Source organism: Pleurodeles waltl, chromosome 6 (genome assembly GCF_031143425.1).
Source record: "Pleurodeles waltl isolate 20211129_DDA chromosome 6, aPleWal1.hap1.20221129, whole genome shotgun sequence".
NCBI classification, from domain to species: domain Eukaryota; kingdom Metazoa; phylum Chordata; class Amphibia; order Caudata; family Salamandridae; genus Pleurodeles; species Pleurodeles waltl.
Window position 1 is genome coordinate 1,671,865,490 of NC_090445.1, and position 27,481 is coordinate 1,671,892,970.

Here is a 27,481-nt window from a genome sequence, read left to right on the forward strand (position 1 = left end):
AAAAAAAAAATTGCGAGTTGCAACTCGCAAAATAATATGCAGAAAGGTGTCTCAGACTCCTTCTGCGACTCGCTATGGGGTCGCAAAGACCCACCTCATGAATATTAATGAGGTGGGTCGCAGTTTGCGACCCCATAGCGAGTCAAAGCACTCACAGGGATGGTGGCCTGCTGGAGACAGCAGACAACCATGTCTGTGACTGCTTTTAAATAAAGCAGTTTTTTTTTTCTTTTTCCAGACCGTTTTCCTTAAAGGAAAACGAGCTGCAAAACGAAAAACTTCCGAAACCATTTAGTTTGGGTTTTTTCAGAGCCTGCTCTGAAAAAATATTTTTTGGGGCATTCACAAAGGGGAAGGGGTCCCCAACCTTTTGCGAATGTGTTACCATCCACTTCAAGTGGATGGTAACTGCGAGTTGGTTTGCGACCGCATTCGCGGTCACAAACCAACTCTGCATGGCGATGCGGTCGCAAATAGGAAGGGAACACCCCTTCCTATTTGCGAGTCGCAGCCTCAAATTGCGAGTCGGTACCGACTCGCAATTAGAGGTTGTGCATCGCGTTAAGCCTTTTGAGCGTCGCAAACTGCATTTTTCGCAGTTTGCGACGCGCAAAAGGCTTCCTACATCTGGCCCTAAGTGACTTGCCTAGAATCACATGATGTTGATCGGACGCCGAGACTCGTTCCTGCTACCACAGTGCCAAGGTCGGCTCCACATCTCCCCCTCCTCCCGCCAAGTAACCCCTCATACAGACAGAGGAGAGGGCAGCAGACATGGTCCGTCCTCTGCTATCCACGGTGTTTCATGCATGGATTGTCCCCGTGGTCTCGCGCACTCTGTCGCTTTTAGAAGTCGCCCCGGCGCAGCTCCATTGTTTGCATTGTCTAGCAGCGCGCGGCGCTGGAACCAGTCTGGCGTAATGAGGCAAACATCACGTGCCTATGTTTATAACCTCGGCACAACATTTTAATATCCAGCGCATCTGTTGTCATTATTCCCTGGTGGACGAGGCTGGCGAGACCACGAGGAAAAGAAGCGGGGACATGTTTTCTCGACAGGTAAATTGCTTTCTGCAAACACCCTGCCCCTGTCCCCCGACCCTGCTCTCTGCTTCCTGTTTTTCCACTTCGTAATTGAAAAACATTGGGTTTTCTGGGGCGGGATCTGTCAAGTTTGAAAAGTAAAAACTGAATTATGTTCTCGAACTTTTTCTAATTCGCATAAGGACATATATTTATATGGTATTTTGGTATTAAAAATGGGCTGTCAATAGTCTGATATGAAAGAGGTCTGACTCTAAAATTAAAGGTTTGAACACTTGTAGTCACAAGAAATGTTTCCCTAGACATATTAGTTGACTCTTTCTAGGGTTGGATATCGAATTCACTGATACGATGAAGGCTTATGTACAGTGATATATGTATTTTATGAGGGTCACATGAAAAGTGGCTCAGGTGTTTGAGTTCTCTTGGGAAAATTCTATGTTATTTGTTTGTTTGAAAAATAAGCAATGTTGTCTTTTCGATATCCAGGCTGAGAAATGTCCCTCCTTCGTCACCTTTAAATATATTTCTCAAGTAGTTATTGTGATGGAAGTCTCGTGGTTTATGAGGAAATGTGGTCTATGAGCCAGTTGGATCCATCCATAACTTGTCACAAAAAGTAGTCAAAATGTACGACCAGCCTTATTGCAATTATTATTAGATGTTGTAAACGGACTTTTCTACTAACGATTCAAAATTCAGAATCTTGATGGGTTGCCTTTCAGCCTACCTCATTAATATTGATAAGCTGGGTCACAAATCGCATCTCACTTCGATTGGTGGCAATCACAGGGATGGTGGCCTCAAAGGGACAGTAAACCACTGCGCCTGTGATTGTTTTTTTAATAAAGCATTTTTTTAAAGGCAGACCAGTTTACTTGCAGAGAATGTGCTGCTTTAAAAACATCTTTATAAAAAAGTGTCAGGGTTGGCAGCCATTCATAGGCCCACTGCCTACTCCCCTGAAACGTTTTTTGCAAGTCACAGAGGGGAAGAGGTCCGAAGGGGACCGCTTCTCTTTTGTAAATAAGTTACCACCTCAACTTGGGACCTGGTAACTTTTCAATGGTTTACAACTGGAATTCGGATTGCAGTCCATTGATACAACTGGTTCTGATTTGGTGTTTGAAAAGAATGTCCACAACATGCCCCATTCAAAAACTGAGTCAGTACCCAGTTGGAAACCCATTTTAGTAATCAGTGCGACTTAAACAACTCCTAAAATGGGATTGATATAAGGCCACAAAATGTTGTTGTTGTAAACTCTGCAATGAGACTGCAAGAAAGTTTCGTACATCTAGACCAATGTTCCTAAGTGAGAATCCAGGAGAACTTGGCCCATTTTCTAAGACACTGTGAAACTCCATATTGCACAATTTCCCCTTTTTTTGTTAAATGTGGTGGTACAAACAGATTTTGTTGCAGTAGAGTTTGCACAAGGTCAAATAATGCTTGATTTGACACAATTTTGGTACATTTAAGCAAAAGAACACATACATCGTTATCTACTTTATAGATGCAACAGACGGACCAGGTTCTAGACAAAACCAATAAGTTACATTTCTTATATTGTAAGCAGCAAAAGTAGGGCACACTATGTTGGCTTCATTCCTTTTCATGGAAGTAGTACAGTTGTATGAAATGAATTTACTTTGTTTGTTTTTTGGACCTGTAAAAAAGTTTACAGAATATAATCCTTGCGGTCTAGTTTTGTTAGCTGACTTGAGCGCACTGTTTGAATTTTGACAAATCAACTTATACCTGTACTCCTCAGTTAACTTATCTGCCAAACCCTGAAGCACTTGCGGAAAGTCTAATATAGAGAGTCAATCACTGCATTAATAAATTTCCATTTCCATATGCATCTATTGGAGCGATCAGTGGAACAGAAAGCTGCCTTCCATGGAGAAGAAGTGATGTCAATGCTGTATTCAGTCTTAGACCTTTGATCCGCTGGCTTCTTCATCCCATCTGAATTGTAATATCTTCCGCTGTCTACTGTAATAAGATTGCAAACCATGGAAGAACAATTAGGGAAATGTGGCGTGTCCACTTGAATATAAAACAATTACAGGCTGACAAGTATCCCTCAGTAAAAGAAGAAAGCCTAGACTGGGATGCTTGCAAGGCCCTTTTAAGAGGTTTTCCAATTACTGAGGAGGGGTGAGCGGAGCTGGGCGGTGCCTTGGCAAGAGCTTCATTCCCTTTCATTAATTGATTTTCTGCAGATGCATTGGCAGCTCTAAGCAGTCATGCCCCTATCCCGGCCTTCTGAAGTCACGTTCCCAACGCAGCAGATCCTCATTGAAGAATGCTGACTCATATACATCACAATGATGATATTGTAAAGAGCATTTGCAAATGCATTACTGACTGCCAACATCACCAAAAAGAATCTGTTGAAGCGTGTCGCAAGGCTTGCTTTTGTGCACATGGCTGACCTTCAAGCACTGCCATGGCCTTGGATGCACTGGGTCTAGAGCAGAGGTCTTCAAACTGGGGGGCTGGCCCCCCTAGAGGGCCTCAAGTGATCCCGGGGGCGGGGGGGGGGCTAGACTCTGGCCAAAAGAAATATTATACAGATAACAGGCCTTTGTTTTAAGCAGAAGCATGTTATTGCAGTTTTAAAAAGGTAACAGTACTTAACTACAATGTTTAAATAGGTTTAGACATATTTAAACATTGCCATTTTTAAACAATAATTGTTGAAAATTATGAGGGGGGCCCAATGATTTTTATTTTTCAACTGGGGGGGGTGCGGCATTAAAAAGTTTGGAGACCACTGGTCTAGAGAAATGCACATTTGCAATTGGCACAAAAAAGAACATGCATTTGCAATGCAGTGGGTCTCGCGTTTGCTCGCGTTAGAGCTATTAGCGTTGTGAATTACCGAATGGACTTTTCTTGCCACATAAATTGAAAATGAAAAATAAAATAATTGACATAAGTGAGCCAGTTCAAAGTGCCATGGCCGCCATGAGTGTGACCGCGAAGGAGAGACATAAAAGAAAAAAGTTTGCTCTCAGTCAAACATATCGGCACACGTGCAATTATCCATGTTACAGGGTCAGTGTCCAAGGCGGTAACAAAACCGTCCAAGGATGGACAAATGTAAAGCATTTACCAATGATACCAAAGGATTTTTGAAAGGCAAGCCCACGAAAGAGTGAGTGTGATGGGCGTGAGTTGGGTCTGTTTAAAAGCCCACATGGATACCAACACGTCTGAAAAGCAGCGCTTGGGCGCTGCTATGTTCAACCCAAAAAAGACTAACCACATCTATATTCTTGATGTTGCATTCTCCTCTGTTATGACGGACACATTTTTCCTGATCAATATTCAATGGAAACCTGTTTTCTTTTACGGTGTGTGATAAAAATGTTTACTTATTTCAGATGGCTCATGTTGGCAATGCTGCCATTGATGGAAGGAGTGGAATAACTGTGTCCAGACAAGTAGAGTTCAGATAAGAGCTGTGAACAGTTGACCTGGTCTTTGTGCTTTGGCTCGTAGGGGGTCTATTTAGATGTCCGGGGGCTACTCACTGACCCCCTGGAGCAGCTGAGACACTCCTCCACCCAGCTAGCAGCAGACTATCTGCTGAAACTTGTCTGCTCCTACCGTGGACAAAAGTGCTCCAGCCTAATTGGAGGTACCACGTTTATTAAAAGTATAATGCTTTGACGACCCACTCTGCATTAACTTTGTTTTTGGGAAAACAAACCCACAAAGCTGAGTTTGTTTATGTTAAAAAAATAAAAAAGTTCTTGAATGGGAGGAATTTTCTCCCTGCACACCGGGGGCATTTCTGTCTTTTTGTGCCCACAGCTGGCGTGTCTCGTATGTCAGTCCTGAACCGGAAACATGAAGGGGCAGGAGGAAGAGTCATGGCGGGGGCCTAAAGCTCATAGACTGACAGCCCTGTGGCAAGTTGTAGGTTTCAAATGGCGGAGACAGCTTACGCTCTGCTTCTGGGCACTTAGGGGCTCCCATGTCAATAAATGGGGAAGGAACAGCAGGTTTGGTGAGATGAGAGTCCTGCTTTAATAAGGAAATACCTTTCTTTGTGACCTTGGACTATAGTAAGGCCTTTGATGGTGTGAAAATGGTGGTCTTGTGGCTATAATAAAATGCGTGTAATTGTCAAACAAAGACTGTTGACCACTGGTAATCTCCATGTGAAACAGCAACCCAGTCACGATTGGGTTGTCAGATCACAGATCTGTGATGATACCTTTCAACGGGGAAAGCAAAGGGCATGTCATATATCTCCTGACACCCACATTTTTCTAGTCTAGTATGGTGATCTGCTGATGAGATGGAAGGTGTCGTATATCTCTTTACGCCACCTCTTTTAAATCTACTATGGTGATCTGCTGATGACATGGAAGGTATTCCTGTGATGCAGTGAGGAAGATACTGATCCTCCTTCACTCAAAACAACTCCTTTTGTTTAGCTAGAGAATCAATGATGCCGTCCAGACAGAATGTTGTCCACAGAGGAAGGATGCTCCAAAGGAAACAAACAAAAGAATAATAAGGCATGTTCCTAATAACGATCTGTGGGCAAGCAGCAAACATTCAGAATCAATGTCATTTTTCCCTAAACACAAGAAGCTTTGAAGGGTTGTTACCTATAAGTATTTAGGGATTATAATGAACCATAAAGTGTCTCCGAAACACCATATTAAGGAAAACATTGGCAAAACAAAGGGTGAGGTATTACACCGTAATTGCTTAGCTGCAAGACATTTCCCACCCCATTACTAAGACCCTTTTTAGATATTTGGAGCACTGCTCGCTTAATCCTCCAAAACTATTTTTCCACAAAAGGTACCTAGGCCAGATTTGTTTCTATTGTTCCCACATGCTAGATGGTATCCAGGATTTGTAGATTTCACTGGAGGGAACTGCAAACATAGCCAAAATATAACCATTGTTTTTAGAAGATTTGGAACAATTCTGTGCAAGAAAACTATTTGTTTATAATAATGGCATCACTACACGGTTTGATGTGATAACATATCTATGTTCCCATTTTTCAGTGACAGCAAGAGTTTTAAATAAATCCAACATGTTTAACCCCAGTTTTTACATTTCTCTGAATGGTAGTCTAGTTCTATTTTTTGTGATTTCAACGTACGCAGTTTGTGGTGGAAACAGGTGTGACGCACATTGGTGAATCCAGAAAGATATACACTTTGGGGAAAAAAAATCCAAATTCAGCAAGGGATCATTAGTGTAGATAGCTCTTCGTTTACTCAAAGAAACTAATCGTTGAGATCAAAAGTTATGTAGAAACAGAAAAAAATAAAGAAGAAAAAAGAAACAGCTGACAGTGTTTAATTCTGTAACAGTTTGCCCTGATACCTATTCACAAAAGTAACAAACCTTTATGTCCCCCAGACTCTTCTTGTCACACAGATAGTGTTTGTTGGTTTTCTAAAAACGTGTGATACCCAGAATAAATGACTGAGCTAGTGCTTATAATATGTTTTTACCATGAGTCAATTCACACGGTAAAATCTAATGACTGAAAAATGGATATGAAGGAAGCCTATAAGTTTCTGAAATGTGCCCAAGATACTGAATTCAGTAAATGTGGTAATTTGTACTATTCAGAATTTGTGGTTACTCGTACTATCACTCGTACTATGCAAATTGTGTTCTTGGCCATCTACATTTGGAAGCCAAAAATGGAGAGAAATGCAATGGACAGTAACAATTGTTTTACTATTCTCTATTCCCACATTTCACCTGATTAAAAAAGGTACCAACTTGTGTCTTTGGGCTTAGCGCATGTGACAGAAAAGGCTCCAAAAGGCAACATGGAGACATCTGATTTTCATATGCAAAATTGACCCATTTTAGTGATATTGTCAGCAATGGCTTATGTGATCAGGCTTTTGTGCAACCCATGGAAAACTGTAAATCCTAGACATTTCTAAAAGCTAGGCACCAATAAAGTGAAGCAAACAGGATTTGTTGCAGTTAAGCCTTGCACCAGGTCAAATATTTCATATTATTTTGTTGCATGTAATTGATAAGAAAAAGAACACATACATCATTATCCACTTTATAGATGCAACAGACAGGCAATTAGTCAGCTTGCCTTTAGCAAACTGAAACCAGATCTTATCATATCAAAAAAATAGTAATTTATTGGAACTAAATGACAACTATGAACCCTCCATTAATGCTTTCACTAGGGAAAGAAGGTCTGTATAATAACATTTGAGTTTTTAATCTTAAGATCTTACCACAATCAAATTTTTTAGAAGACAGTGGGTGATTAAACATATGTTTTTTCATTACTTGCCTCCTAAATGTCCGGTATGCGGACCTCTGTTTCCCAGGGGATGGTTCTGAAAATTATGTGTAAGGTAAAGTAATTGTGAGACCAAACCTCCATCTATGGTCCTCAACATTACCCAACAACCTGCGCCCTCTGCATCAGTTTTGTGTCCCAAGTGAATGCCAGGATTCTGGGTCCTTCAGGGTAACATGGCACCCTCAGAGGTGATGACGATGCACATCCTTGACTCAGCAAAAGTTGTCTCCAAACCTGTGATGAAGGCAGGTGCCATAAATAAAACATCAAAAAGTGGAGGAGCAGTGGACAATGGAAAAGCACCTGCAGGAAAGAGGGAATAGGGAAAGGAAGTATATCTGTAACACAAGAGGCTGCAAGGAAACCATAAGACAAGCTACACCAGAGATTGCCACCCTTCTCAGCCTCAATTGGACAGGGGCTCTTCCTGGGGATCTCTCTGTCCTCTGTAGTGGTTGCCTGGAAACTGGAGTCTTTAAAACGATTCCATAAGCACACATTCAAGAAGCTAACCTGTGCGTGGGACAAAGACTACGGGCCTGGTTTAGATATTGTTGGAGGGGTTACACGTCACAGTGGTGATGGATATCTTGTCAGCTGAAATATAAATCCCATTACATCTAATGGAATTTAACGTTTGGCGGACAAGATATCCATCACCGGTGTAATGGGGTAACTCCTCCATCAATATATAAATCAGACCCTAAGACTATTTCTTGGTCAAGTTCCTTAAGATTTTCCTGTTGCCAAAGCAAGGGATCATATGCTGGAGCCTCCAAGTGAATGGTCGGTAGAAAGTAACAGAGGGAGCATCTGAACTCCAAGCATTGTCAAGCAAAGGCTGTGTGTTGCAACGTGTGAGCAGGGTTTGCATTAGAAGTAAAGCCATCCTCTAGCTAGAGATTCCAAATATCAAAAAGTAAAAGACGCTGAAACAGTCCTCCTGTCAAGCCATAAGAATATGGAACCAAATACCTGAATATTTAAGACTTATACCAAACCTGTTACCATTTCACAAAGTCCTAAACCAACCTTTTCAGAACAACCTTAACAATGTACGTTTATTGTACACAGCCACATCACTGGTTTTGTCTACTGTGACTGTTCTAATTTTTTGGCCGGGCATTCTTGACAGTGCATCGGCTGTTTGTTTGCAAGGCTTATTGTGGGCTTACCAAAGACCTACAAAGGCTTGGAGCCCATCCATTACATTCCATTTGTTGGTAGTCACTATAATTTACCTGCTTCTTATCTGTGTCTCAAATTGTCAATCTTGTGTTTGTCCCACCCATCGAGGATTGCTTCTTTACCATCACTTTTTATCCAAGCTTGCCTCTTCACCATTATTTTTCATCCACAGCTTGCTTTTCAAGCACTCCTTTGTTCTTCTTAGTTAAGCTTTCCATGAGAGAGCATGTTTTTTCCAACTGTCTACTTTGCGTATTTCTTTCCTACTGACTCTTTGTTGCTCTCTGCCCTCCACGTGCTTCTCCCAGCCCACTCCATGTTGTGTTCATCCTTGCATGCTTCCCACAACTTTGTTGCATTGTTGCCCATGCTCTTCACACCACAACCTCTATATTGTTCTCAGGCCTGTGGGCTCTCCTCCCCCAACTGCATCCTCCTTTTGCTTCCTCCTTCTGGCTTTTTTAATTCTTTAGCTTTTCTGCACAGTGTCTGAGTTGCTGTGCAGCATTGCTAAAAACATTAGCAAAGCCAGTAGGTCTCGAAGGCGAGACTTTTTGGCATTTCCAGTGTCTATTAGACCTGGCATTAGCCAAAACACTTAAGGTCAGATTTACAAGGCCCTAACGCCATTGGAACATCACTTTTTGTGATGCTCCGGTGGTGCTGTGCAATGCACAACATTTACAAGGCAGCGCCACATTTACAAGGTGATATTAGCATGGCACAATGAGGAGGGAAGCTTTTATTCCTTCTCGTTTTTTGCTTTTTCCATGTGTGCTGAATTCTGCGGCACACATAGAAAGAGCAAAAGACCATGAATGGTTGTTTATGTGCAGGAATGGACACCATCCTGCACAAAATCAATCATTTAAAAATGACAATTTGGTACTTCTATGTGTACTGAATTCTGCAGCATAGATATAAGTGCCAAATCGCCGTTATACTTTGTTTATGTTCCAAAAGGGACACCTTACTGCATACAAATAATCACTTCCCTCAACACAGACATCCTTGCACTATGGTGCAGGGGGAAACACAGGGGTGCATAATATTCTTGTAAATAATGTGCATCCCTGAGTTTCACAACTGGAACAGAACAGCTATTTTTGCACCAGTTTCATGTAGATCTGGCCTTTAGATTTTAGTAAAATGTAGAGTGTATTAAACATCTTTCATCCAGTCCCCTTCATTCACTGGTCTTTAATTGTGCTATTCACATTTTGAACCACCCACTACAGCATACAACATGAGGTAATGGGTGGGCCCATTAGGTAATCTTTCTGTGAGTGAAGTCATTCAGCTCTTTCACAAGTGCACATCCACACACATAGACGTTTCTTTCAGTGCCGTTGACTACTATGGCATTGTGTGCTTTTTCAGACCAAAAAATATTTTTGCTTTATTCTAGTGTTTTTTCAGTATTGGTGAGAGCCTGGCAGCTCCATCAACAATGTTTTATTAAAGCCATGTGAATACAAAACAAATACTGACAGACCGAATGTCTGGTAGCCAATGCCAGATGGCTTGGATTTGCCAATGCTTGTATATAATGGTCATTTTCAACTAGTTAGCACTGCTGACAATTTTTACCATACTTATTCCTTCTCCTTGTGAAACAGCCTGTTGCCCCTAAGGCTATGTATGCACTTCATTCATATGTCAATACATAAGTAAACCATTCTTTCTCCTCCCTGTTTTGTCATCAGGCTTATTTTTCCTCTTTCTTATTGTTTGACTTTTTTTGTTGTCTTTGGTGTAAGGCAACTGCCTACTACAGCGGGTTATTTTTTGTTACCAATTTAGGAGCATATTTACAAGCCCCTACCGCCACCGGAGAGTAACTTTTTGTGACACTCCGGAGGTGCTGTGCACTGAGCCATATTTACAAGGCGGTGTAAAGCCACTTCTTGTGGCTTAAAACCACCCTGTAAAATATGGCCCCTTAATACTCAACTCTTTGTGTGTAAGGGGCGTGCAATGGGTGCTGCTGAGGGTACTCCACAGCAACACCCATTGCATTTTGACGCTGACGCAAATTTAGGAGATTTCATAAATCTGAGGCAGCGCCAAATTCTAACGCCACCCCAGAGGTGGCATTAGCATGGCGCAATGAGGAGAAATGCTTTCATTTCCCTTCCTGCACAAAAGCATTATTTCCCGCAATGCAGCCATCCTTGCACCATGGTGCAAGGGTGGCTGCATTGGCGCTTGGCAGCTAAATTAGATCAATATTTAATAAAATCTGAAATAGAGATGTTTGTGTTGAGGGTCTGTGGACTCTTTAAAGCTGGCTCACTTTGAAAATGTTCATGAGGCAAATGTCAGTAATGGATGGATTCGTTTTTAACGCTCCTCATTCTAGTCTCTCTGAGGTCTTTTCCGCCCCTTACAGGGGATTTCTGAACAAAAGAGAGATAAAAGAGAGTAGAAGAGAGAGAGAGAGAGAGAGCAACAGAGACAGAGATAGAAGTGAAGATAGCGAGAAAAAGAGCAACAGAGAGAGAGAGAAAGAGAGAGTTATAGAGCGATGTAGAGAGGGAGAGAGAGAGGAAGATGGAAAGAGAGTGGCTGGACAGAGAATAACACAGAAAAGGTTGGATAGAGCGAAAGCGAAATACAGTAGCAGACAGAGAGGGAGAGAGAGAGAATGCAACAGAGAGTAATGAAGGGAGCTTGAGAGATATACATAGAGGTGTTAGAGAGCAAACATTACTAATAAACTATGAGTGAACAAATCTTATAATTAATGTGTACTAAAAGAGTTTAATTAGCGAAACGTTTGTTGGAAAAAATAAAACATGCATGTTTGAAATGTGGTTGACATGGTGTTCTCCACCTTGAGTTCTATGTGAAATACCAAATAACCTTGAAAATCTATTTTGATGACTCATAACTATTTGTACTGACAAAAGATAATTAATATTGATGAATAAGACTAATGATTTTAAATTATTATGAATTAATTAAATCATGTACTAAATATGGTTTTACTATTAAAACTGCTTTAGTCTTCATGCATTCAGCATTAATAAAGGGCCTAAGGTTTAGTATTTTTCCTCAGCACAGAGCTGAGATATTATGAGGATTTAATTTTAAATCTTTTGCAAACATTGTTTATTAGCTATTCCTTTGAAAGGCTCACAGTGGAAATCTACTGTCTTGTTCTATTCTGTTCATTCTGTACTTCCCTTGTGAATGTAATTGAAGGTTTAACAATGAGCTTTAGTTTCTGGTTGGAAATAACTTTAGTAAAATGTCATGTTCTGTGCTGTTTTCTACAATTTTAATATTTTGCAGAAACTGCTCACCAGAGAGGAGTGTCAACATGGGCCTACCTTGAAGAACAATGCAGAAAAGTTACAATCTAAAGAAAAGGTGAAATTCAATTGGTTGCTCACTATAACTCCTCATAGTCTTGCCCAACAGGAGTCTAGCTAGTGATTTTCTGAACTTTAATTTAGCAAAGTTTCAGACGTTCTTCAATAGTAGATGAGGAGAAGAAGTGGTGTTATGTTTATGATTGTAACAGTTCAGTTACCAAAGGGTCAACATTACTGAACTATTGCCCCTTTCATGTGCCTGATGCTGATCGCTGAAGACCTGATGTTCCTGTGCTCTGCTGACGAAGACTCTGCTAAATTCTGTCTCATTTAGGAGAGGTATAACCAATGTGCATTTGTTTTGTTTTCCTTTTGCAGGTTTCCCCTTTGAAATCCAACCGCATATTTTTGCTAGCGCCATAGTTCAGATATTTTCCAAATTAATTTTTGTCTTATTTCGATTTTTGCATGTGACAAAGCCCAGCCCCACACATGCTGTTCAAATCAAAATTTGGCAGTATGGATGCCTGACCCAATAACTGAATCGATTGTTTATGAATTGGTTATTACTGATTCAACTGCATAACTAATGAAATCTGTTTACGTGATTTTAGCTTTGGTAATATAAGGGCAATGAATATTTAAACTTTACTAAATTGGTGTGGTGATTGATTGCCACATAGGTCATGCTGAGTATAAATTACTGACTCCTTTTACATTTTCATTGTTGTTTATGGCTATTAGTTCTTATTGTTTGATTTGATGATTTTATTTTTCCTCTGTGATTCAAAAGATTCAAGTCGACCTCTGAGGGTAGATGTCACTGCCCTATTACGTGTCACCTAAGCCTAATTTAGGAGGTCACACGCCCACAGAATTTGGTAGCAGAGGGTGGTTTTGTTTCAATATGGCAGAGATCATGCTGCGTTTTTGTTTTTCTTTTTTCCAGTGCTTGTTTAGATGAGGTTGGTATGTTCTGAGTCTTTCCAGTGTTGTTTGAGGTCTAAGTAGGGTTTGCGCTTGCAATGCTTTGACAAATCGCAGGTGAATTGTGATATGTGAGTATAATAGGGAGTTTGCGAACTCCAAAGTAGTTGAGTAGGGAGTTTGTGTACTCCAAAGGGTGAGAGTAGGGAAGTAGTCGTACTTCAAGTGAATGTGGCACTTTGTACTCACAAATTGCCCTCGTGGTTGTTGTTGTAACATACCCTGCAAGGTCTAAGACTCTGGAGTATTGTACAAGTGTGTGAGACACTTATGTAGTTGTTGTTGTTGTTCACTTGCCTGCAGGTGAAGATGTTGGTCGATTGAGCGCTGTAGAGAACACCTGTAGTAATATTTCCTTGGGTGTATGTTGTTGGTTGGTATTAGGTGAATCCTGAGTGCACATGGAGTATCTGTAGTAACCGGAGTGAGGTTTGTGTGTCAAATCTTACTTGCATTTGAGACTAAGCTACATCCAAAAGAGTAGCCGTTTGTGCGAAAGGCCACAGTTCGGAAGCTTTACAGAAATTATGGAATTTCCGTAAGGCTTCCGAAGTGTTTGAGTCTTACCTGTAGAGAACAGACAAGTTGGTTTTTGTTGATTTTTTTAGTGCTTGGAATATTTTGCATTTAGTTTTTTGCGTGTGAATTTAGTTTGAAGGACGAGCGGTGAGGCTTTGTCAGCTTCTGTGTGGGTCACGCTGGGATTGGTCGGTTGGTGAACAGAGCCGTGCACGGATTAGTGGACAACCGTAAACAGCTATTGTTTGAGAATAGCAAGCGAAAATAATTTTGGGATTGAAGTACTTCCTGATTTGAATTTAAATTGTAGTTTAAGCCCTATTAGAGGTCAAAATGAAAAATTTTAAAGCATTAAAGAGTGAGAGGAGATGCTTTAATTCTAGTTAGAATAGGAGAAGGTACTCCCACATACATAGTATTCGAGGAGAAAGGTCCATCAGCATGTATTTGGTTAAAACAATGGTGCAAAATAACAGAGAAAGAAGGGTCTTTAGCTTTTCATAATTATGGAAGTTTTAATATGACTGTTTAAGAAAATCTCAAAAGGGTACTTTATGAATTAAACCCCCCTCCCGGACCAGCACAATTTGAAGCTTTAGCTCTGTGGGAGCTGTCAGCCAGACAACAAGAAAAATTTAAATTTGAGAGACGAATACGAAAAGCTGAGAAAACATTGGTAGAAGCCAAATTGGATAATGAGCAGACATTTTGGAGAACTGAAACCTTACAAGGTACTGTGATGTTTTCTGCAATTTCACAAGAAAAAGGTGACAGTGTCATACGAAAGACAAAGAAAAAGTTTCCTGAAAGAACTGAGTCGAAGTCAGATGAAGCTAGGAAATCACTGACTTATGTTAGTGATTCATATGATGAAGAATTTATAACTCAATTATTGAGGAATCGTCCTCCTCTACATGCAGCAGAAGAGGCAAATCAAGGTGCTAACCTATTACAGTAACTCAAACTCCTGTGATTCAGACTGTAGCTCAACCTGTGATATTTCCTACAGTTCCTGTTGTTAGTTCTGCACTGAGTATTGCAGTCCCGGTGGAAGCACAGATATTTCAGAAACCAGTAATGGTCCAGACGGAGTCTACACTTAGTTCAGTGACTCCTGTCCGAGATGTTAGTCAAGCTCAGACATTGCCAATGCATACTCCAGTAACAATATCGCAATGGAGTTGTTCAGTATTTACAAGTCAGATTTCTGGAATGATTTTTTCAAAAACTCAGAATACTTCACCAGGTCCAGAAGCATTAACAGTTCCTGTCCCATTTGATCCAGTTGTTCCATTGTATGCCCAGGGAAACAATGGGAGCAATATGCAGATTACTAATTCAGCTAAAAATGCTGCAGTGTTTTCACCTTTTAATTCAAATGCTGAAATGGAGAAACTCAATGCTACTGTGGAAGTTATGTCTCCAATAAATCAGACTTTTCACAAAACAGGTCCGCCTATTGATGTAACTTGTGATGTGATCTCACAAACTTTGGTCTCGCTAAATTCAATTCTAGTGTCACCTGAAAGCATTCTAGGTCTGCCATGTAATACTCTACAATGCATGCCCAAAGTGAACAATGATGGTTCCCTGCAAGGCTTGACAGCTCAGAAATTAACAGAACGGTTGGAGAAAGTGAGTGGTGCATCAGCAATGAAAACAGTTGCTGAAGGGGAAAGGACATTGAATTTGGCAAGATTAAAATTAGAATTAAATTAAATGATTGAAGGAACACTTGAATTAAATAGAATTGACTCATATAATGAAGGTGAGTTACTCTTCATGTGTAAAGATGTAAAAAAAAGAGCAAGACTGTCACATCAGAAATTATCAGAGCTTGCAGAAAAATATGAAATGCATATTGAAAAATTCAAACCACTCAAGAGGCGTTACATGTTAGAATTCCATTCAAAAGACATTGAAAACATGAGATCTCCAGCAATGAAAATTCATATTAGAGAATTAATCCTAAGTATTCAAACATAGGGAGCATTAGATAAACGGGAAGGCAGATGGGAAAAGACAAGAGATCAGAAGAAAAGAGAGTCTGCAACTTCAAACTCTACTGACACTCAGTATACTAATAGTCCAGTAAAAATATTACCAATGAGAGAAATTCCTGGAGAAATTTATGTTTATTTCCCTTGGAGCAGGAGTGATATTTTGTCATTCACAAATGATTACCCAAGATTGAGACAAAAGCCAGTGGAATGGTTGACAGACAGATTTGTGAAACTTGCAAAATGTTTGTAGGAAGATTTAAATGCTCTTTTAGAAATAGTGGTTCCAGCTCACTTTTGGATTGAAAGTGGTTCCAGCTCATTTGTGGATTCAATGTAAAAGGAGTGTTGACTGGCTGACGAGAGAACCTCCACGAGATCCGGTTACAGGTGCGCCGCTCATGATGTAATGAAAACCTATTACAGAGTGATTGAATTTTTTAAAATAAGAATTTCTCCCAAAGATATTGATTGGCAGAGAATTGGTAGCACAGCTCAGGAAGCAAAGGAGTCAATTCATGTATTATGAAAGTTGTTGCAAGCATTCAAGCATTACAGTGTTACAGAGACAATTGAGCCCAAAGACATGATTAATTTCTTGTTCAGGTTTGTGCAGGGGTGAGACCGAAATTGGTAACATGCTTAAGAGTCATTTGATTTGCCAGCAACCAAAACCGATTGATGAAGTATTACGATTTGCTAAATATTACAGTGACAAAATTGACATGAAGCAGAAACGATTGAGAGAAAGGCAATGGTGATGTAGTTTAGAGCAGCACAATCAGGGATGCAGGGAATTCCACATCAACAGGGAAACATGCAAGTGATTCAGGGACAAGGTATGATGAGAGGAAGAGGACATGGTGGTGGTGGAAATGGAAATCGTGTTGATCTGAATACTAATGTTAATCCAGGTGATATGCAAGCAATGAAGAAAACATTACCTTGTCAAGCATGTGGGAGTCTTGGACACTGGAAGAGGAAACGTCCTTTGATTGTGCAGGAAAGTTTTGTGTAGGTGAATGAACATCATCTTTTTCCAAATTTTAGAGGACTGAGAATTGGGAATCCTAATGTAAATGTCCAGAATATGAATAATAAAATGCAGATTCTGCAAATTCCTCAACAGCAGGTGCCACGTTTTCAGGTACCACAACAGCAAATGCAATTGCAGATGCAAATGATGTCGCAGCAGCAAATGCAAATATCTCAAGCTCCAATTGCGCACCAGCAAGTAGTGATTCCTCATCAGAACATGGGTCAAAGGTTAATTCAAAATAATCAGTAAGTGATTGTACAATATCCCTTACACATTGGGGATGAATTGAGTGATGATATCATGAGTGAGAGTTCGGATGAAGAAAAATGTGTGCTAGAAGCTTCATTAGAGGTGGACCAGAGTGATCCCTATGTAAATGGAACAACTATGGTACATGAAGTTTCATTTCTGGTTGACACAGGAGCTATACGCTCTGCTGTAAGAACTGCAGAAGTTCCCAATGTGCCACTATCTGGGAGAATAGTACAGGTAGCGAATCAACAGATGAGAAATCCGATTAATGAATTGATTCCTGTTAAAATTGGTACTTTTGAAGGCATGCACAAATTTGTAGTCTGTGACTCCAGTCCGCTATGTCTACTGGGAAGAGACTTATTGTGCAAATTAAAATGCTCAATACTTGTACAAATGATGGAATTGCTATTCAAACAAATAGTGATGATGAAGACTCATGTATACCAGTTGGTTGTAATATGATTAATGAAGAATTCCCTTTGATTACTCTTTTTCCCGCTTCCACAGTACAGAACTTACAAAGTGACTTACAAGTTACAGTTATCATAAAAGTGTGGGATCTTTCTGGATGAGCTATTGGTCTATTTAAAGGAGTAGAACCAGTCAAAGTCATAATTAAACCTAACTCAGTTTTCCCGAAAACTCCTCAATATCTCATGGCACCAGATGTAATTGAAGGAGTTACTGCTGTAATTAAAGATTTTGTTGAGCAAGGTTTTTTTTTAAGGAAGTGTTGAGAAGCCCATGTGATTCACCTATTATGGGTTTGTGGAAACCTAGTGGGAAATTTTGCATAGTTCAGGATTTGAGAAAAATAAATGTTATCGTGGTCAAATCTAGTCCAGTGGTACCAAATCCAGCAGTGATGTTATTCCATAGTCCATGTGATACAGAATGGTTCACAGTAGTGGACTTGTCACAAGCATTTTTCTCAGTGCCTCTACATGAGGATAGCCAATTTCTCTACTGTTTTAAATTCTGCAATCATGGTACTCCTGGTATAGAATTCCACAAGGATTTTCAGAATCCCCTTCAAATTTTAATCAAGTGTTGAAAAAGAATTTGGAAGCATTGGAAATGCCTTTCCAATCTACATCGAATCATTGATAGCTTAATGAATGCTTCAAAGACACAAGAAGCATGCAGGCAAGATACTTTTGCCTTACTGAATCATTTGGATGGAAATGGACCCAAAGTCTCCCCAGTGAAATTACAGTTGTGTCAAAAAGAAGTTAACTTTTTGGGTCACCAAAAAGAGAAAGGTGCAAGGAAAGTATCCAGAGAAAGGCTTACAGTTACATTGCAAATGAACCCTCCCATTATTCAAAGAGATGTCAGGATGTTTTTGGGAATTGTCAGTTACTGTCACCAATGGATTCCCATTTTTTCTGTGATTTTCACAGAGGTTGACCCACAAAGATATTACAGATCTGGTGCCTTTTTAATGAAGCTTTAAGAAAGCTTTTACTAAGCAGAGAGAGATTGTGCCGAGCACCAGCATTGAGAATGCCTGACTACACGAAACCATTTTCACTGTGTTGTCATGAACGTGATTGTTGTACTCTTTCTGTCCTGACCCAGGTACATGGTGGTGTAAATAGTTCTGTAGCTTTTTTTTCAGCTACATTAGCTCCAGTTGCCACTGCTTTACCAGGTTGTTGAAGCAGGTGCCTGCTGTTGGTATTAGTCTTGCCCAGAGTGAGAGCATTGTGATGGGACATCCTTTAAATGTTCTGGTCCCTCACTCAGTTGAGGCCTTGCTTCCAAGGACCAAAACTCAATACTTGACAAATGCTCAATTGACAGGATACAAATTATTAATTTTGGGATCCCTGCATATACATCTGAGAAGGTGAGGAGTACTTAACCCCCTCTACTTTATTACCTATAGACACTGCTGAATCTGAAAATGTAAATAAAGTGGAATATGACTGCCTGGATGTTATTGAACTGTGCACCAAACCAAGACCTGATATTCAGGATACTCCGTCAGAGAAAAATGACCAAATAATTTTTGTTGATGGTTCCTCTTTAAGAGACAATGTGGGAACCTTGAGAGCTGGTTATGCTGTATGCACTATTTCTGGTGTACTCAATCAATCAATAAATCAAAGAAATTTGTAGAGCGTGCTACTCACCCGTGAGGGTCTCAAGGCACTGGGGGTGGGGGGAACAGAGGGGGGGGGGGGCAGGGAGGGTCACTGGTCGAACAGCCAAGCTTCATGGCTTCATTTTCTACACAAGTGGCTGAATTGGTTGTTCTTACTAGAGCATGCTGTATAACATGGGTACTCACAAACATTTTCCCAGGGGCCGCACTCTTTGGTCTGTGTTGTGACCGAGGGCTGCATTGATGCTCGCAGGGTGGCAGTCGGAGGGCTGATGGTGGGGAGGGGTAGTGGTAAAGTGGTTGTAGGGTAAGTGAAGCGTATATATCTAGTGTCTGAATTGCGCAATGTGAAACCAGAAACTTGGGTATAAATCCCAGCTTCTCCACTTAACCAAATTGTGTGATCCTAGGCAAATGTTTGACTTCACTTTTCCTCCTTTTTCTTCATCATCACATATAAGGACCTTGAAATACGTCTTCAGGATGTATGCTGCATAATACCTTCTGTGTCTGATTTAATCAAATATAATGTTGTTCGTGTACAATAGAAACCCAGCCCTCCCAAAGAGTTCACATAACAGCTGGCTTGCCTCTTAGTTCACAGTTCACATTGTTGCCAGGGTGTGGGGGAAAGAGGGATGAAAGTTTTTTAATTTATGTTTGAAAATTATCACTCTAAAAATACTTCTCAGTGCAGTGATATAATTGTGTGTACTAAGGTGAAACGGTTCTGCAGGTTAATGAAATGCACCTTTTGAATTTCAAACAGATCATACTTTTATATTTCTGCTGCACGATGTCTCTAATAATGAAGGTGTTTATAAAGTTGAGTTCCAGGACACCCTAGTTATTCCCTTTTCAATTAGCTTCCAACTAAATACTTGCCCGTTTAGTTAACAGTGTTTAGAGCTGGTGCCATGTCGAATAAACAGCAGCACAGTGCTGCTGTTGACCTGGGGGCTGCATGTAAATGTCAGGAGGGCCGCATGCGGCCCCCGGGCCGTACTTTGAGTATCACTGCTGTATATCATCACACCTCAAAATTATGAATTTTACAGACAGCCAACATGGATTTGGTGTTGTACATGACTTCGGGCAATTGTTTTCCCAAAGGGGTTTTTTGATCTCATCTGGCTCTCCTATCAGAAAGGGAGACAGGCCTCATGAATTCGTAGAAGCTTTGCAATTACCTGAGAAAGTCACAGTTGTCAGGTGCTGAGAATCGAAAAACAAATGATTTTATCACTATGGGTAATGCATATGCTTTGTAAGTTGCTAGATACGGTTCACTTAAATGTGCCACTTTCAATGAAGAGTGGAAAAATGTAACAGGTACTGATGAGACAAACCAATGTTTTCTGTTAAAGTGGTTGACACTTCAGAAGAAATAAAAAGATTCCAAGATGAAGTTCCAGAAGATGAAAAAAGAAGCTGGATAAAATTGGGTTGCAATCAAAGAGAAATTGATTAAATGTGGGTTTCAAATGAAGGGCAGGTAGTCTTGCCAAACTGTCTAGTGACACGAATGGCTAGATATTACCATGGACAAACTCACATTGGCAGAGATGCAATGATTCAAACATTTAAGCAATCCTGGTTCAATCCGAAGTTTAGACAGGTTGCAAAAGCCATTTGCCACAGTTGCATTACATGCCAGCAAATGAATGTGGGGAAAAAGAACTGTTGTCGTTCTGAGTCACATTGGAAGATCCGGTGGTCCATTTAACAGAACACAGATGGATTTCATTGAGATGCCTGTGTGTGGTGGTTGATATACATGTTGGTGATTGTCTGTATATTTAGTCATTGGATCGAAGGCTACTCTACAAGTAGAAATGATAGCCTCACAGTAGCAAAGCTGTTACTTAAGGAACGTAAGCCAAGATTTGGGTTCATGCCCTCTTTAGAATCAGCTAGAGGAAGTCACTTCAGTAACGAGGTGATAAAAATGCTATGTTCAGCCTTAAACATTGAGCAGAAGCTGCACTGTAGTTACCGTCCTGTAACCTCTGTATGAGTGGAGCAAATGAATGGTACTCTGAAAGCACGATTGGCAAAAATGTATGCATCCACTAATCTGAAATGGCCCTCTGCTTTATCTTTGGTTCTGATGGACATACAAAGTACACCCGACAGAAAAACTGGCCTCTCGTCACATGAGATATTGATGGGCAGAGCAATGAGATTACCAGTTGTTCCTGAAAATGCACTTGGGAACATAACAGAAGACTTGAAGCTGGATTGCTGCAATGGTCTAGCTGATGTGCTTCTCTCTTTGTCTCACCAGGGGTTAGCAACAGATGTGCCACCATCCCAAGACCAGTGTCACGGTCTACGGGCTGGTGATTGGGTGGTGATCAAGAAGCACATGCGGAAGACTTGCTTAGAGCCTAGGTGGAAAGGGCCTTTTCAGGTCATACTGATGATGACGACTGGTGTGAAGTGGCTGGAATTCCAAACGGGATTCATCTGAGTCATACTCGTAAAGTACCATATCCCTTGGATGATGAAGATCCAGTGTTCCTGAGAGCACCAGCAAAAACTGTATAGTCTCACAAGGAGCAAGGGACAGAAACATGCCAGAGACTGCAGAAGTAAAGACAGTGTAAACTGGTGAAGATCCAGATCCAAATATTCCACTTATAGCCGAGCTTGAGGAGAAACAGTGGTGAATGTGGCAGGATTGTCAAGTCTGAGCAGGAGAATACTCCCAGAAGCAGATGATTGGGTAAAAGAGATAGAGCAAATATTGTTTCCTGTAATAGCCGAAAGTGGATTTGAGTTGAATCAAAATCACACAGATTTGACTCCTCCTAAAGCGGCTACTGGGGCAGGTGAAACAAGTCAAAGAAGAACTTGTCGGATTCCTGCTAGACCAAGAAGAATTGTAAGACCAGTTGTATTATTAATTTCTTGAAAAACTGTGAAAGGAGATAAGTGACCTTCCTTGACTGCAGTTGAAATGTTGTTGCTCGACATAAATGAGGAAGCAGAAACAGCAGAAGAAACAGGTCTAAGTGAAGGAGAAATAAGTGCAAGTCTCAAATCAAAAAAGGAAAAGAGATGCAAGTGGAAGATGCGCAGGTCCTGAGTGGACGTACCTTTCAGCTGATGAGTGGGAACATCAATTTGTGTCCTTTTGTTTTGACTGTGAGAATCCAGGACAGTATTTTGGAACTTGAAATCAAACTTGAACTGAGTTTTTAAATTACGTTGTCGATTGACCAAGAAAGACATTATACACTGGAAATGATAGTCACTTAACAAAAGATTGTCATGTGCTAAGGAGACATTTCAAACTGATTTTGAAAAAGCTGTTAAAATGATTTTTGACACATTCTGGAAAGCCTGAAGGTTGCTGTATATCATTGCAAAGAAAACTGAAGAATATATTTGATTTTTGCTAAGGATGCATAGTTACATTTTTATTTTTCCTTTCCTTCCACTTTCTGACCCTTTACAGGTCATGAATACCAATTGGAATAGAAGCAATAGAAGCAATGGTTGCAATTATGTATGTCTTGGATTGGCAGTTGTATTTGTGCTATTAAGTTTTTTGCTGATTATAAGTATTTCTGGTAAAGTTGAAATTACTTACTCACCTTCTTTAATACAAGAGGTTAATACACTTTCTGAGTTAAATAAAGTCTATAAAAATGAGGGTTACTTACATTTAGATAACTCAAAAGGATATCTTTCTTCAATTTTTTTTATCGTTTGCTGTATGACTATGTTGAGACTATGGCTACAAGAGGATGTTGTGTGTGTACACAGGTTCCTTCCTCAGTAAAAGAAGGGATTACATATCATAGCTTACCACTTCCATATGGGATCAGTTGTAACCTTTTATTAACAAGGCTTTATATTCAGGAGTACATACAGTATTTGACCTAACATTTTGACTTAGTCTTTGCATTTGTTTCAGTAAATCAACACTTGTGAGTATTGCTAAAGCTAGAAACGTAGACATTGTAGGGGGTTTCTTTAACACACACTGGGGGTCATTACAACATTGGCGGTATAAGGCGCTTACCGCCGTGCAGAAGACCGCCAATACACCGCCGCGGCCGCGGTAGACCGCCACAGCTATTATGACACACATCACGGAATCCGCCGAAATTCAGACACCCACACAACACCGCCACACCAAAGGTCAGCGATAAACATGCAGAAACAAATCCTCCACCTCCACGCCAACAGAAACACGCCCATGCTATTACGACCCACGAATCCACGCGGCGGTCTTTCAACCGCGGTATTCCATTGGCGGTACACACCGCCGTGCTCAAAATACACACACATCTCCAAAACACCGCCACATTGGACAATTACAAATACACACACCTGAGACACATACACACACCACTCCCACACACCCAACACAATATAAAATACACACCCACATCACCCACAAACCCCTACAACCAGAAATTCTGAGAGAAGGCGAGAGAGAGAGCACAGCTATTGACAACCCCATCACACAGAGGCACACAAAACCATCACCCACACAACATCCACGCACAAAACACCACATACCACTATACTCACCACACTCATCAACACATACACCACTCCACACATCACACACACCACCCCATGTCACGCCAAAGACACCCCCGCTTCTCCGAGGAGCAGCTCAGGGTCATGGTGGAGGAAATCGTACGGGTAGAGCCACAGCTATTTGGCTCACAGGTACAGCACACATCAATAGCCAGGAAGATGGAGCTATGGTGCAGAATAGTGGACAGGGTGAACGCCGTGGGACAGCACCCAAGAAATAGGGAGGACATCAGGAAGAGGTGGAACGACCTACGGGGGAAGGTGCGTTCCACGGTCTCCAGGCACAACATCGCAGTGCAGCGGACTGGCGGCGGACCCCCACCTCCTCCCCCACAACTAACAACATGAGAGGAGCAAGTCTTGACCATCTTGCATCCATAGGGCCTCGGAGGAGTCGGTGGAGGATGGGACACTGGTAAGTCAAATCTTAACTATCACATCCCCCACCCTACCTGCATGCTATCACACACCCCCACCCTCACACCCTCCCCTATCACCCAAAATCCTCACTAATCTACCCATGACACCAACCACCCATCCCAACACCAAGCCCTGCATGACACAACTAAGCATGGACACCCCTCACTAAAGTATGCCCACTGCACATACCCAGAACACCCCCAACCATCACCACTCAAGCCCCCACGCAGGAATGCCTGCACAGAGGTTCACGCACACCCAACCATTGCACACCATGAAACACACACATGCAATAATCATGTTCTTATACCCCTGCAGGAACCCGAAGGAACGTCACCACACCAGAGGGTCCAGACAACACCACTCCACCCCCAGAAGAGGCCCACAGTGACGACAGCAACTCTGGCCAACTGGATCCTGATGACCAGCCTGGTCCATCGTGGGCCTCGGGACAGTCGGTTCCCCTTGCAGAGGCACAGCCCAACACTGACCTTCCACCCTCTGGTAACACCAGCACAGCACCCACCCAGAGGGCCCAAACCTCCCTACCCAGGACAGGTCAATCAGCTGTGTGTCCACCACTACAGGGCACCCAGGGTAACCCACCACCCCAACAACAACAGGGACCTGGGGGCAGTGGTAGTGGGCACACCGTCCAGGGGACGGAGGCACAGGAACATAGGGGAACTGGGAGGGCTGCTGTGCGACAGAGGGAGGACAGGCCAAGGGAACCCACTCTCAACGAGGCCCTCTCCCCCATCATGGGAGCATACCACCACTCCCAGGAGACCATGGCCACGGTCCTGGACAAGTTGCAGGAGACCCTGCGTCTGCAGGAGGACCAGTATTTGGGGTTCAGGGAGGAGCTCAGGACCATCGGCTCCGCCCTGGGCACCGTCGTAGGGGTGCTGACGGACATTCAAAAGACCTTGAGGGACACCGTGGCACTCCAAGGGACCCCTGACACTAGCCAGGACGACGAACTGCCCACCACCTCCGCCGGCGCTAGTGGACAGGACGCCCCGCCACAGGACCACCACACCAGCACCCCAACCCCTTGCAGACGGACAACCACCATGCAAATGGGCCCTGAGATCCAGGAACAGGACAGAGCAAGATGGCAAGACCCCCGCCAGGAAATGAGACCACCCTGATTGTCCCCCCACTGTCCCACTTTGTCACCCTGTCCAGATTGGAACTGCCCCAGCTCCACTTCCAATGCCCAGATGGGCAGTGCACCTGTGAGACTAATAGACTGGACTCTGCCATGGACATTCCTCCACCATCCCCATTTTACAACCCCCCTTCATTTTTTGAGCACTTAAATAAACACCCTTGAAACACAAAACAATCTGGAGTCAGTCTATGATTTGGAACTTTGTATTATCAATTACAGTGTCATAATGGGTTACCCATTGTAAGGCTAACATACCAATGTCACACATCACAAGCCCTTCAAGGATGCAAGCAGTTGACACGTAGGTTACCACACTTGTGAAACTGAAATGGAAGGGTACAACTCAATTAACAAATAGTGAGTGAAATGTAGGTACAGGATAGAGGTAGACGTGTGAAAGTTAATGTAATGTTAAACCAGAAAATTTTCTCACATGTGTGTCACTGGAAATATTGCTGTATGACTGACTCCCTGTTGTCGTTTTCTTCTTCCTCAGCTTCATCCTCATCACTGTCCACAGGCTCCACAGCTGCCACAACACCGTCATCTGGATCATCCTCCTGCAGAAAAGGCACCTGGCGTCGCAATGCCAAATTATGGAGCATGGAGCAGGCGACGATGATGTCGCACACCTTCTTCGGTGAGTAGAATAGGGATCCACCTGTCATATGGAGGCACCTGGCCTTAAGAAGGCCGAAGGTGCGTTCGATTACCCTCCTAGTCCGCCCATGGGCATCATTGTACTGTTCCTCTGCCCTGGTCCTGGGATTCCTCACTGGGGTCAATAGCCAGGAAAGGTTGGGGTAACCAGAGTCCCCCAATAGCCATACACGGTGCCTCTGGAGTTGACCCATCATATCAGGGATGCTGCTATTCCACAGGATGTAGGCGTCATGCACAGAGCCAGGGAACATTGCATTTACCTGCGATATGTACTGGTCTGCCAAACAGACCATCTGGACATTCATCGAATTATAACTCTTCCTGTTCCTGTACACCTGTTCACTCCTGCGGGGGGGACCAGAGCTACATGGGTCCCATCAATGGCACCTATGACTGTTGGACAGTCTACCATTGTGAATGCCATCCAGGGTGTAGAACGAGAGTTGCAACATAGTAATGCATTCCTGGAGGGCATTCATTCTTGTCAGGCTGTCCTTCAGCGAACCCTGCAATCTCTGGCCTCAGCACTGATGGCAGCCATTGTCCCTGTCTCTAGCCTCCCCACTCCAACTTCCTCCACCCAGACCCAATCTCCTGTACCCCAGCCCATCCCAAGCACACCTACAGACCAGCATGCACACAAGTCAGCACACACAAGTAGCTCAAGCAAACATAGGCACCACACACACCACAGGCACTCACGCAAGCCTCACCCACATACAGACACAGCAACATCCACTGTCTCCACTGTGTCCCCCTCCTCCTCTTCTCCCTTCTCCCTCCCAGTCTCGTCTACACACACACCTGCATGCACTACATCTACAGGCACTAAGACTCGCACCAGGACACCCAGCACCACAAGCCGCTCACCTGCACTCACCACCTCCACTGCCATTTACACGTCCCCTGTGTCCTCTCCCAATGTGTCTGTGACGCCCCCTCCCAAAGTACACAAACGCCGGCAATCACTCACCCAACATCCATCCACCTCAAGACAGCCTCAGTACCTGCACCTGCACCTGCACCCAAAACACCTAAAGTGACACCTCCTACAACCACCTCCTCTTCCCCCACTCCCAGACCCCCTCCAGCTACCCATCCCAGTGTCCGTCAGAAAATGTCCCTATGTCAAATTGACCTTTTTGCCCCCACCCCCCCCCTCCAATTCATCAGTCCCGTCGTAGCGCCTCAGCAAAAAAGCCTCCAGTACCAGTGGTGCGTGTTCCAGGTTTTTGGAGTGCACCGGCTACCAGGGCAGGCAGTAGGACCCGGAGCCAAGGCACTGGCAGCCCAACCCCTGTAAAGGCTCTGAAATTGGAGAATGGACGACAGGACCGTCTTAAGACTCCTGGTGGGACAACAAGTGACATGGGATCGAAGGCGATTGGTGAGTCAGCTGTAACTCCAAAAAAGGGGGGGAAGGTCCAGAGGAAGTCTGCCCAGCCTGTTGTGAGTGTCACGGCGGAGAAGTGCGCCATCATTTTAGGCGGTCCAGACACAACCGCCAGCACCGTCGTCACTGGTCCAGAGACCACCGCCAGAGTCACAGCCCAGGAGGGCCCTAGTATCGTTACTGGTCAGGAGACCACCGCCGGAGTCACAGCCCAGGAGGGCCCAAGTATCGTTACTGGTCAGGAGACCACTGCCGGAGTCACAGCCCAGGAGGGCCCAAGTATCATCACTGGTCCAGAGACCACTGCCGGAGTCACAGCCCAGGAGGGCCCAAGTATCGCCACTGGTCCAGAGACCACCGCCGGAGTCACAGCCCAGGAGGGCACAAGTATCGTTACTGGTCAGGAGACCACCGCCGGAGTCACAGCCCAGGAGGGCCCAAGTATCGTCACTGATCCAGAGACCACCGCCAGAGT

General features: G+C 42.8%; 1 long non-coding RNA gene across 1 annotated transcript in view; it reads left to right on the forward strand.

Moving 5' to 3' along the window:
• The first annotated feature begins 988 nt into the window (after window positions 1-988).
• LOC138302200 (uncharacterized) overlaps window positions 989-27,481 on the forward strand; it is a 49,295-nt gene continuing 22,802 nt past the window's right edge. The window contains exons 1-2 of the long non-coding RNA XR_011205335.1: window positions 989-1,059; window positions 11,861-11,938. This is a non-coding gene — a long non-coding RNA (uncharacterized lncRNA). The remainder of the gene's footprint in view (window positions 1,060-11,860; window positions 11,939-27,481) is intronic.